This window comes from Tiliqua scincoides, chromosome 2, assembly GCF_035046505.1.
Source record: "Tiliqua scincoides isolate rTilSci1 chromosome 2, rTilSci1.hap2, whole genome shotgun sequence".
NCBI lineage: Eukaryota > Metazoa > Chordata > Lepidosauria > Squamata > Scincidae > Tiliqua > Tiliqua scincoides.
In genome coordinates this window covers 225,456,946-225,466,745 of record NC_089822.1, presented here as the reverse complement: position 1 = coordinate 225,466,745, position 9,800 = coordinate 225,456,946, and positions in this window count along the sequence as shown.

Here is a 9,800-nt window from a genome sequence, read left to right as displayed (position 1 = left end):
TCTGCTTATCTGTTCCTGTCTGTTTCTGCTGATGTCTGTATTTGTCAAACTCTGCTTTAATTAGCAACAGATTTACTGACTTTGCCAAGGTCTTCTTCCCCATTAAAATGTCTCTGACCTGTGTATAAACTCTTAGTTATCTGCTATAACTCTTCCTAATTAACGGTGCAAGTGTATCCTGACTACTCCTTATCTGTCTCTCTTTGAGTTGTAATTCTTTCTAGTTCCAATTAATTCTGTCACTTTGAGTCTACAGAGATATACAGAGTTCTTACCTGTAAGGAATACCACATCTCTTAGACTCTCTTAATTAGCTTCAACCAGACATCTGCCTCTTCAAGGTTACAGGGATACAGCTCCCATATTCATATCTGCAAGACATATTACTTCTGCCAAGGTTGCATCTGAAAAACTTATGGCTTTAAATAAAACTTAATTTTCCCAATTTTATTTTCCTTAATTTTGCGATACAAGGACATCAGCAAGAGGGATCTGAAGGCCTTAGGGATGGACTTCAACAAGTGGGAAACCCTGGCCTCTGAGCGGCCCGCTTGGAGGCAGGCTGTGCAACATGGCCTTTCCCAGTTTGAAGAGACACTTGGCCAACAGTCTGAGGCTAAGAGGCAAAGAAGGAAGGCCCATAGCCAGGGAGACAGACCAGGGTCAGACTGCACTTGCTCCCAGTGTGGAAGGGACTGTCACTCCCGGATTGGCCTTTTCAGCCACACTAGACGCTGTGCCAGAACCACCTTTCAGAGCGCGATACCATAGTCTTTCAAGACTGAAGGTTGCCAATGAATGAATGAATTTTCCCACCTTTCTGTGTATTTCTGTACTATTATTTAACTTTCAGGCCATCAAGCTTTACTCTAATAGCTAATTTATATTGGTTAAAAATATTTGCAAACATTCTATGTGCAAACTTCTATGAAACTTTAGTCTAATTACCCTTTCCTAGTGTTTATTACTGTATTTGGTTCATAAAGGAAAGCCTGATTTATGTTCTAAGAATCCAAAAGCCTTCTTCTCTCTGGTTTAAGGAAGCCTGAATGCAAAAATGCTTTTTCCCTTTTAATTCTCTGTTCAGTTGTTCTGACGTTCAAGCTTGGGAATGTATTTCTGATTTAAAATGAAACTAATCTGTTCAGCCTAGCTTCATTTATCATATTACCAATTAAACTTGACAGCTGGGAATTCCAACTTCTTTTCACAAACAGTGCTTTGAAGCTTGAACCTTATCTTGTGTCCTTGACATTCCTTGAGACTGATTTAGCAAAGGCTACTAGTTTTAGCAGTTTCAAAGAAACACAGCAAAATGGATTTTTGTTTGTGAAATGCTAAACATATGAACACTTTTCCTATTTCTTAAACATAGAAACCAATAACTAATTTAGCTATAAACACCCATTATGTCTCATTATGTCTCATTATGGCAAACTGAGAAGGCACTAAAATTGTCAAGGCTCACCATCGGTTTTGGGACAATTGATAAGGCACACCACACTGCCAGCTCAGGACACATTTCCCCAATGGCTCTACTCCAGACTTCTGTGGAAGTTCAACTTCATCTAGTTCAAAATGGTTGAACTAGAGCACGTGTGTCAAACTCAGTTCATATGGAGGGCCACATAGCATTCATGATGCTTGCTGAGGGCCGGAAGTGATGTCATTAGGCAAGAAGTGATGTCATTAAACAGATCATAACCAAAAATAAACACTTTTTTCTCACTTAGGAACTCATTAGCTGCAAATAAAAAAGAGAAAATATATGAATCTTGATCATACTTCAAGATATGGGAGAGCCCAATTTTCGTGTGGGCTGCCCTTTCAGCAGTAACACCTCAGCAACTGAAAGCCTGAGGGCCATATAAAATGCTTCCGCAGGCCATATCCAGCCCCGGGCCTTATGTTTGACACCCCTGAACTAGAGAATAGCATTTACAGGGTCTAGAGCTGGCGTGGTGTGGTGTAGTGTAGAGGCCAAGAGCATGATGTGAGAAATCAAGGTGCAAATCCCACCTCATCTTACAAACTTATTACACAGTTCGTATTCAGTTTCTCAACTGCAGCCCATCTGTCTCCTATATGGGGATGATAATACTGACCCACTTTACAGAATTATTGTAGGGATGATGGAGATAATAAATGGAAAATGTCTTTAACACTTGAAGTAGCTTATAGTCAGAAGTTTGATAATTGCCCGTACCCTATCCCAAACTTGCCACTGTTTTGGAAACAAGCTCTCTCCAAGATCAAATAGATGAAGTAAAGCTATCCTAATGTTCTACAGGAATGTGGATTTGAGATGGGAAAACATGGCTGAAAATCATAATAAAATTAGCTTTGCCTCTACTTGTAAATTGCTGCAGGTGTCTTTGGTTTTCCATCTGTGTTTCTAATTTATCTAATGCCAGAGTATTTAAACATAGCTATGGGATTAATAGCATCTGCTTTCCATCTGAATGAGGTTTCTGAGGGTTAATTGATTTTTGTAAACATGCTCTCCAAGGGCCTTTCTAGCAGAGGCTTTGGAAAACCCAAAGTCTGCCTCCAAATAGTGTAAACAAGGATCTACTCTGAGTCTAATGCAGGCTATAGCAGGGGTTTTGGAAGAATTTAGGGAGTGCCAAGCGGATATCAGTGTTAACATAACAATGATTTATTAGGCATATCCAAGTGCATGTGTTGAACTGTCTCACTCATAAACCAAAGGGGAAAAAACAAATTCTGGGCCAACAAGTTGAAAATTCTATCCTCAAAATAACATGCAAAAATTGTAATAGCAGATTTTGCTGTGTTTTGTGCATTACATTTTCCAAGTCTCCATTCTCAGCAACCTCAAAGTGTTTTGGTAAGGACTGGAGTGCAAAGGGCATAAAGAAAGGGGACGGAGACAAGTGGTTAAGCAGCTACCAGTCACGGTTTAAAAAATAAAAGTCATGGAGGAAAGACAGAGAGCCTACAATACATCTAGGCCCTAGAGTTAAAGCCATTTGCTATCCCCCTTTGGTATTTTTGATCATTTATTAGGTACTAACTAAAGCCCAGTCCTAAACTGCCTGGGGTGCATGGCTGCAGCGGCACCGAAAATGGCTGCTGCCACATCGTGCACACCAAAGGCAGCTGCCAGCAGCACTTCGGAAGAGGACTTTCGTCCCCTTCCCCCGGGTAAGCAGCGAACCCAACACGGAGGTTTTGGATCTGGTGGAGCAAAGCTCCACCTGTCCTGTCTCCCTTCCTCCCTACTCTCCCCCGGCACGCCTCCGCCTGCCCTCTCCCTGCCTCCTGCCTCCCTGTCACGCCTCTTCCCTGCCCTCTCCCCGCCTTCTGCCCACCTCCCCTTCCCCAGAATGCCTCTTCCCTGCCTCCCCCCACGCCTCCGCTTAGGTCTCTGCTTCTTGGCAGTCCATACGACTGCCAAGCAGCAGAGGCCGGGCACCTGCCTGGCATTAGCCAAGCGCCGGCCAGCACTGGGCTAGCAGCAGCACTTACCTGGCATTAGGGCTCACAAACATGCCTTATGGCATGTTTGCAACAGTGCACACCAGTGGTAAGCTGGTACGCAGAGCTCAGGAATGGGCTCCCTGTTTCCAAACTCTATCTGGCACTCTGTTCATTCACATCTCCTTCTTTCATCGAACCTTTTTTAAGTTATGGTTGCCAGGGTAGGGTTCTGTCTGTTTAACTTTCCTTGATAGATCATGATGTACAACGATAGAAGCAGCCAATGATAATGTCTATTAAGAATAAAAGTTGCAGGAAACTTTGAATCTGACAGGTATGGGTTGGCCCAACTATACCATATGAAACACAAGCACGTAGATATGTAGGAAGTTATTTTCTTCCAAGTAGAAACTGATACAGTTACTTGCAAAGCTGACTGCTTTATTATTAATGGAAAGGGTAGTGGAGACAATGCTTAGAAGAAGCATATGGTAGAAGATCATGTTGGAACCCTTGTCTCTGATCAAATTTGTCACTTCCATTCTACTATAAGTGTATCTGGAAGGACTCTGCACCTATCAGATTCAACTTGCCTAATAAAACTGCTTTATCAAGTTCAATTTTATCCCCTATCCCCAGTGGCATTGCTAGGGGGGGTGTGGGCTGCACCAGAACACGCATGTGGGGGTGACACCACTACTCGCCAAAATTATGAAAATCTTGAAATTTTTGAATAATACCATCATGTTATATATCAATTGATGCATAATTTCATGCAGAATGCAATGAAACTAACCTTGTCAAAATATCTCTTTTCTATCAAAAGTTATAGCAAAAAAACAAAACAGTGGGGGTAGAGTGATCCTGCATCACCACACCCACTGCCCGGGGTGTTGCCCCCCCCACTGCATGGGAGGAGGTTCATCATAGGGTGTCGCGCTGGCCTCTTGCACCAGGTGACACATACCCTGGTGACGCCACTGCCTATCCCCAAAGGTCTTTCCTAGTATTATTACAAATTTTATATACCGCTCTTCGACAACAACAACAAAAACTTCTCAAAGTGGTTTATGTTGCATATTCAGATTTATGAAATTGGCAGGTGCTTCTGTTGATACAGGATGGGAACTAGCATCAAGTGCAGGGGTGTCAAACCCGTTTCATACAGAGGGCAGAAGTTAGCATTCAGGGTGCCTGCTGAGGGCCGGAAGTGACGTCATTAAGCAGACAGTGACGTCATTAAGCAGCTGATGGCCAGAAATCAGCACTTTGTTATCATATAGAAGCTTATTAACTACAAATGGCAGAAGATAAAATATGCAAATCTTGATTGTATTTCAAGATATGGGAAAGCCCAATTTTTCATGAGGGTTGCTGTTTCAGCAGTAACACTTCAGCACTACTCAGCAGCTGAGAGCCTGATAAAAAGCTGCCAGGGGCCGCATCTGGCCCCCGGGCCTTATGTTTGACACCCCTAATCAAGTGCATCCAAGTCCCACTGATCTTAGTTGGCAAGTGAAGCCCACATTTAATGCTCTCCCACTGGAATTAATGGAGCTTGAGAGTAGCACTTCCATTCTACACACACAAGAGCTGGTTCAGCCGTGCAAGCATGTGTCTTCGCATTGAAAAGACACTCTGGGGATTGTTTAATGACAGTAATGTCACGTTCCTCCATTAGATACCATTCTTTCCATTAGATCCACCGCTATGTCTGTGGAAAAGTGAATCAACACTCAGATACTTGTCCAGTGCTTACTAATGCTTGTGATTGTTTTGCCTCGTGCTATTTACAGATTGGAGGGAGGCTGGAGAAGCACTCAGCAACAATTGCATTCATTACCATGCACAGTGTGCACTGAAGAGATCCCTTATGCTCGCCCTCAGCTAAAAAAGGGAGAATGCAGTCAGAGAGATTAGCTCCGATCTTTTGTTTACTTTCTTAAGAGCTCATTTAATCCTAATCAGATAAGACAGATATTCTGTCTTTCCTTTTCAGACAGGAAAATATGACTGTTCCTTATGCCGTATTATGCAAAAAGCAGCAGAATTTCGCCTATGAGAAAAACAGGGAGAATAGGAGAAAGAAGGAGACAGGCTAATTATTCAGGTTCTGACACTGCCTGCGTTCTCTGCGATGCGACTTTGTTTCTTAGCCGTTTAGTCCCACTGTGGCAACACAAGCAGACGTGCACCCCAGCAACAGGCCGAGAAGCACCCTCTGAAAACCAAATGAGGCACAGCCATTCAGCACAATACCTGCTTTCTTTTAAAGAGCCTCCCCCCCCCCCCCCCGCAACAAGCCATAGGCAGGGTAAGCAGAATAGCTCTTCGATGCACTGCAAGAGGAGCTGTTGTTGTATCAGCTCTTACCAAGCAGGTCAAGGAAGGGATGGAGAATAGCAGCCTTAGGATGTCACATGACAGGGTTGATGTGACTTTAAATGCCATCTGCTGTGGATGCTTTTGCTGCTACTGCTATGTTGCATAGGGCAAGAAAAAGCTCTTGCCATTCTCCACACATGGTTTTCACAAACCCAGAAACATGGCACTTTCCATTTTATCTAAAGAAACTCCTTGTGCTGGGGTCCCTCTAAATCAGGGATCTCCAAACTTTTTGGCCAGAGGGCTGCATCAAATACCTGGCACGGTGTTGAGGGCCGGAAAAAAAATTTAAATATAAAATTTATATAAATAAATTAGAGCTAGAACTTAGATGAGTGAATAGATGAATGAATAGGCTCATTCATTCACCCTCTCGGGCCCTTAGAACACCCTCCAGACACAACCAGAGCATAGTTCCTGTCATGTTCGGCCAAGTGGGCTAGAGGCTTTCAGGGGACAAGAGGCTGGCTGCAGGTCGAATAGGGGCTTGCCACGGGCCGCATCTGGCCCCCGGGCCGGGGTTTGGAGACCCCTGCTCTAAATAAAACCGGAAGTGCAGCACTTCCAAGTTTGCTTGGTAAAGAAGAAGGTTATCTGCTTCCCATTTGAGTGACTGGTAAGCAGATCAATTTTATTTATTTATTTATTTATTTATTTATTCATTCATTCATTCATTCATTCATTCATTCATTCATTCATTCATTTATTTATTTATTTATTTATTTATTTATTTATTTATATCCTGCCTTTCTGTTCCAATAAAGGGCACTCAATGTGGCCTGTGTCCATGGTGGGCAGCAGGGCCTATGAGAGGAGTTTTTGCAGGGCGTAAAAGTTTCTTCTGGGCCCCTTTCCAAAGAGGAAGGGGGGCAATGGGGGCAGGCAGAATGGCAAAATAGGGCAGGGGAGGGTGCTGAGAGCCACAATAGTCTTTGGAGCTCAGATCTATTAGGCTTCTTGATGCAGAGCCCAGGTTTACCCAACTATGCAACATTTAGTATTAGTATTGGCAACCTTCAGTCTCGAAAGACTATGGTATCGCGCTCTGAAAGGTGATTCTGGCACAGCGTCTAGTGTGGCTGAAAAGGCCAATCCGGGAGTGACAATCCCTTCCACACCGGGAGCAAGTGCAGTCTGTCCCTGGTCTGTCTCCCTGGCTATGGGCCTTCCTTCTTTGCCTCTTAGCCTCAGACTGTTGGCAAAGTGTCTCTTCAAACTGGGAAAGGCCATGCTGCACAGCCTGCCTCCAAGCGGGCCGCTCAGAGGCCAGGGTTTCCCACTTGTTGAGGTCCATCCCTAAGGCCTTCAGATCCCTCTTGCAGATGTCCTTGTATCGCAGCTGTGGTCTACCTGTAGGGCGCTTTCCTTGCACGAGTTCTCCATAGAGGAGATCCTTTGGGATCCGGCCATCATCCATTCTCACAACATGACCGAGCCAACGCAGGCGTCTCTGTTTCAGCAGTGAATACATGCTAGGGATTCCAGCACGTTCCAGGATTGTGTTGTTTGGAACTTTGTCCTGCCAGGTGATGCCAAGGATGCGTCGGAGGCAGCGCATGTGGAAAGCGCTCAGTTTCCTCTCCTGTTGTGAGCGAAGAGTCCATGACTCGCTGCAGTACAGAAGTGTACTCAGGACGCAAGCTCTGTAGACCTGGATCTTGGTATGTTCCGTCAGCTTCTTGTTGGACCAGACTCTCTTTGTGAGTCTGGAAAATGTGGTAGCTGCTTTACCGATGCACTTGTTTAGCTCGGTATCGAGAGAAAGAGTATCGGAGATCGTTGAGCCAAGGTACACAAAGTCATGGACAACCTCCAGTTCATGCGCAGAGATTGTAATGCAGGGAGGTGAGTCCACATCCTGAACCATGACCTGCATGCTGCATGACCTGCATGACCTGAACCATGATGAATCCTGCATGCTTCGATGCAACATTAGAAGCTAGATAAAGTAATATGGAAAACCAAACACACTCCTAAGTCCCTCTAAAATTTTTGAAATAGACAAAATGGATTGCAGAATATTAGCATTATCATATTAGGCTCACACTAGAATGGATCAAAACAGGGCCTAGAAGAGGGAGGTAAAGGGGGTAATTTGTACCTGGGCTGAGGGTCAAAAAGGGGGCCCAGGAGTCAAAGGAGGCAACCCAGAAATTTCCTGGGATCTTACATTTTCCCATCTACTCAAACTTGTTGCCCGCACTGGATGCTGGGGACACTACCATGAGTTTGCAGCTGGAGCTATTGGCAAGCCATATATGCTGGAGGAATGTATACATGACATTCCTTAATACAGTGTCAAATCTGTGAGGAAACTGAACTGCTGCAGTCGCTCTTTGGCTTGTAGATCTGCCAGTTTTGCCCCCATTCTGCTCGCCTGTCACCACCCTCCTCCTCTCTGTTTCACCCCTCCCTCCTTGCAAAGGGGCCCAAAAGAAACTTTGTACCCCCTGATAAAATTCCTCTCAGAGACCCTGGATCAAAACGAACTTCTGCAGCAGCTGTAACCCAACAGCTGGGTCCCTGAGCTTCTATACACTCCTTCATGGTTATGGGATCCACAAGCCAAAGAGCTACTGTAGCAGGCCAGTTTCCTCCCAGATTTGACACGGTGTTAAGGAGGGTCATTGATGCTTTCTTGGGCCTGGTGTGTATAGCTTGCAGCAGCAGTTAACACTGCATGCACGTGGTTGTGCCCCAGCGCTATGCGCTGGCAGTTAGTTCAGGTAAGATAGGAAAATGTCAGGTCCCAGGAACTTTCTGGGCCCCCTTCTTTGGCTCCTGGGCCCGGGTACAAATTACCCCCTTTTCACTGGTCTAGTTGGTTATCTCATGATTCCTGTTTTTGGCCAGAGCTAGGTGGTAGAATATAGACAAACTCCAGCAAATGAAATACCCCCTCTCTCATCATCTCCTCCCTTCACATCAAAAACCATTTATATGATGCTTTTATATTCAGAATGTGGCTGGGTCATCAACTTCCAGAACCAGAAGAAGAGAGCTTGAAGAGGAAGCCATTTGATCTATCCAAATGTAGATGGGGAAAGCCCTCTGCTCTGGGATATCTGAAACACCTTATCCTGGAACCCATTTCTGGATGACTGTGATATTTCACCATTTTTCTGGATGGATGGATGGGATATTTCACCTCCATTTGGGGTTGGCATGAGGTCAAAGGTTATCTTCCTTCCCCTCTCCCCATTTCCCATAATCCAAATGTGTGGGCTTTGTGTTCCTTGCCCCTCAGTCTGAGTCTCAATGAGAAAGCCATTTAATGTATTCACTGTGTTGGCTTGTCTTGTTGTTATGGATTCTTTTCAAATTATACAGCCTGAAGTTTTGGACAGGATTCTTGGAAGTATAAGAGCATCTGTGGCCCTGCTGGATCCTTGCCTATCTTGGCTGGTGAGGTCTATCTGGGGGGAACTGGACAAGTAGGCAGGGAGATAATAAATGTGTCTTTGATGGAGGACATCATACTTTCATGCCTTAAGATGGCAGTGGTCCACCTCCTCCTGCAGAAGCCCTCTCTGGACTCTGCTGTATTGGAGAATTACCAGCCAATCTCAATCCTCCCATTTTGGAGCAAGGTGTTCAGGTAGGTAGTCGTGACCCAACTCCAGGAGTTTCTGAATTAAACATTACCTGGACCCATTCAGTCCAGTTGCTGACTAAAATGTGGAATGGAAATTACCTTGGTTGCCCTAGTTGATGACTTACATAAAAAACTATATAGGGGAGGTAGATCTCTGTTGGGTTTGTCAGACATCTCAGTGCCATTTAGTATTATCAGCCATGGTATCTTTCTGAATCACCTTGTCAGGAGTTGGGAATATTGTTTTGTAATGACTCTGATCCTCCTTGGAGTGCAGAATGATAGGATGACTCCTGCTTGATGCTTTGGCTGTTAGCTTTTGGGATCTGTTTTAATTTTGTTAAGATTGCTTAACATCTGCACAAAATTATGTAGA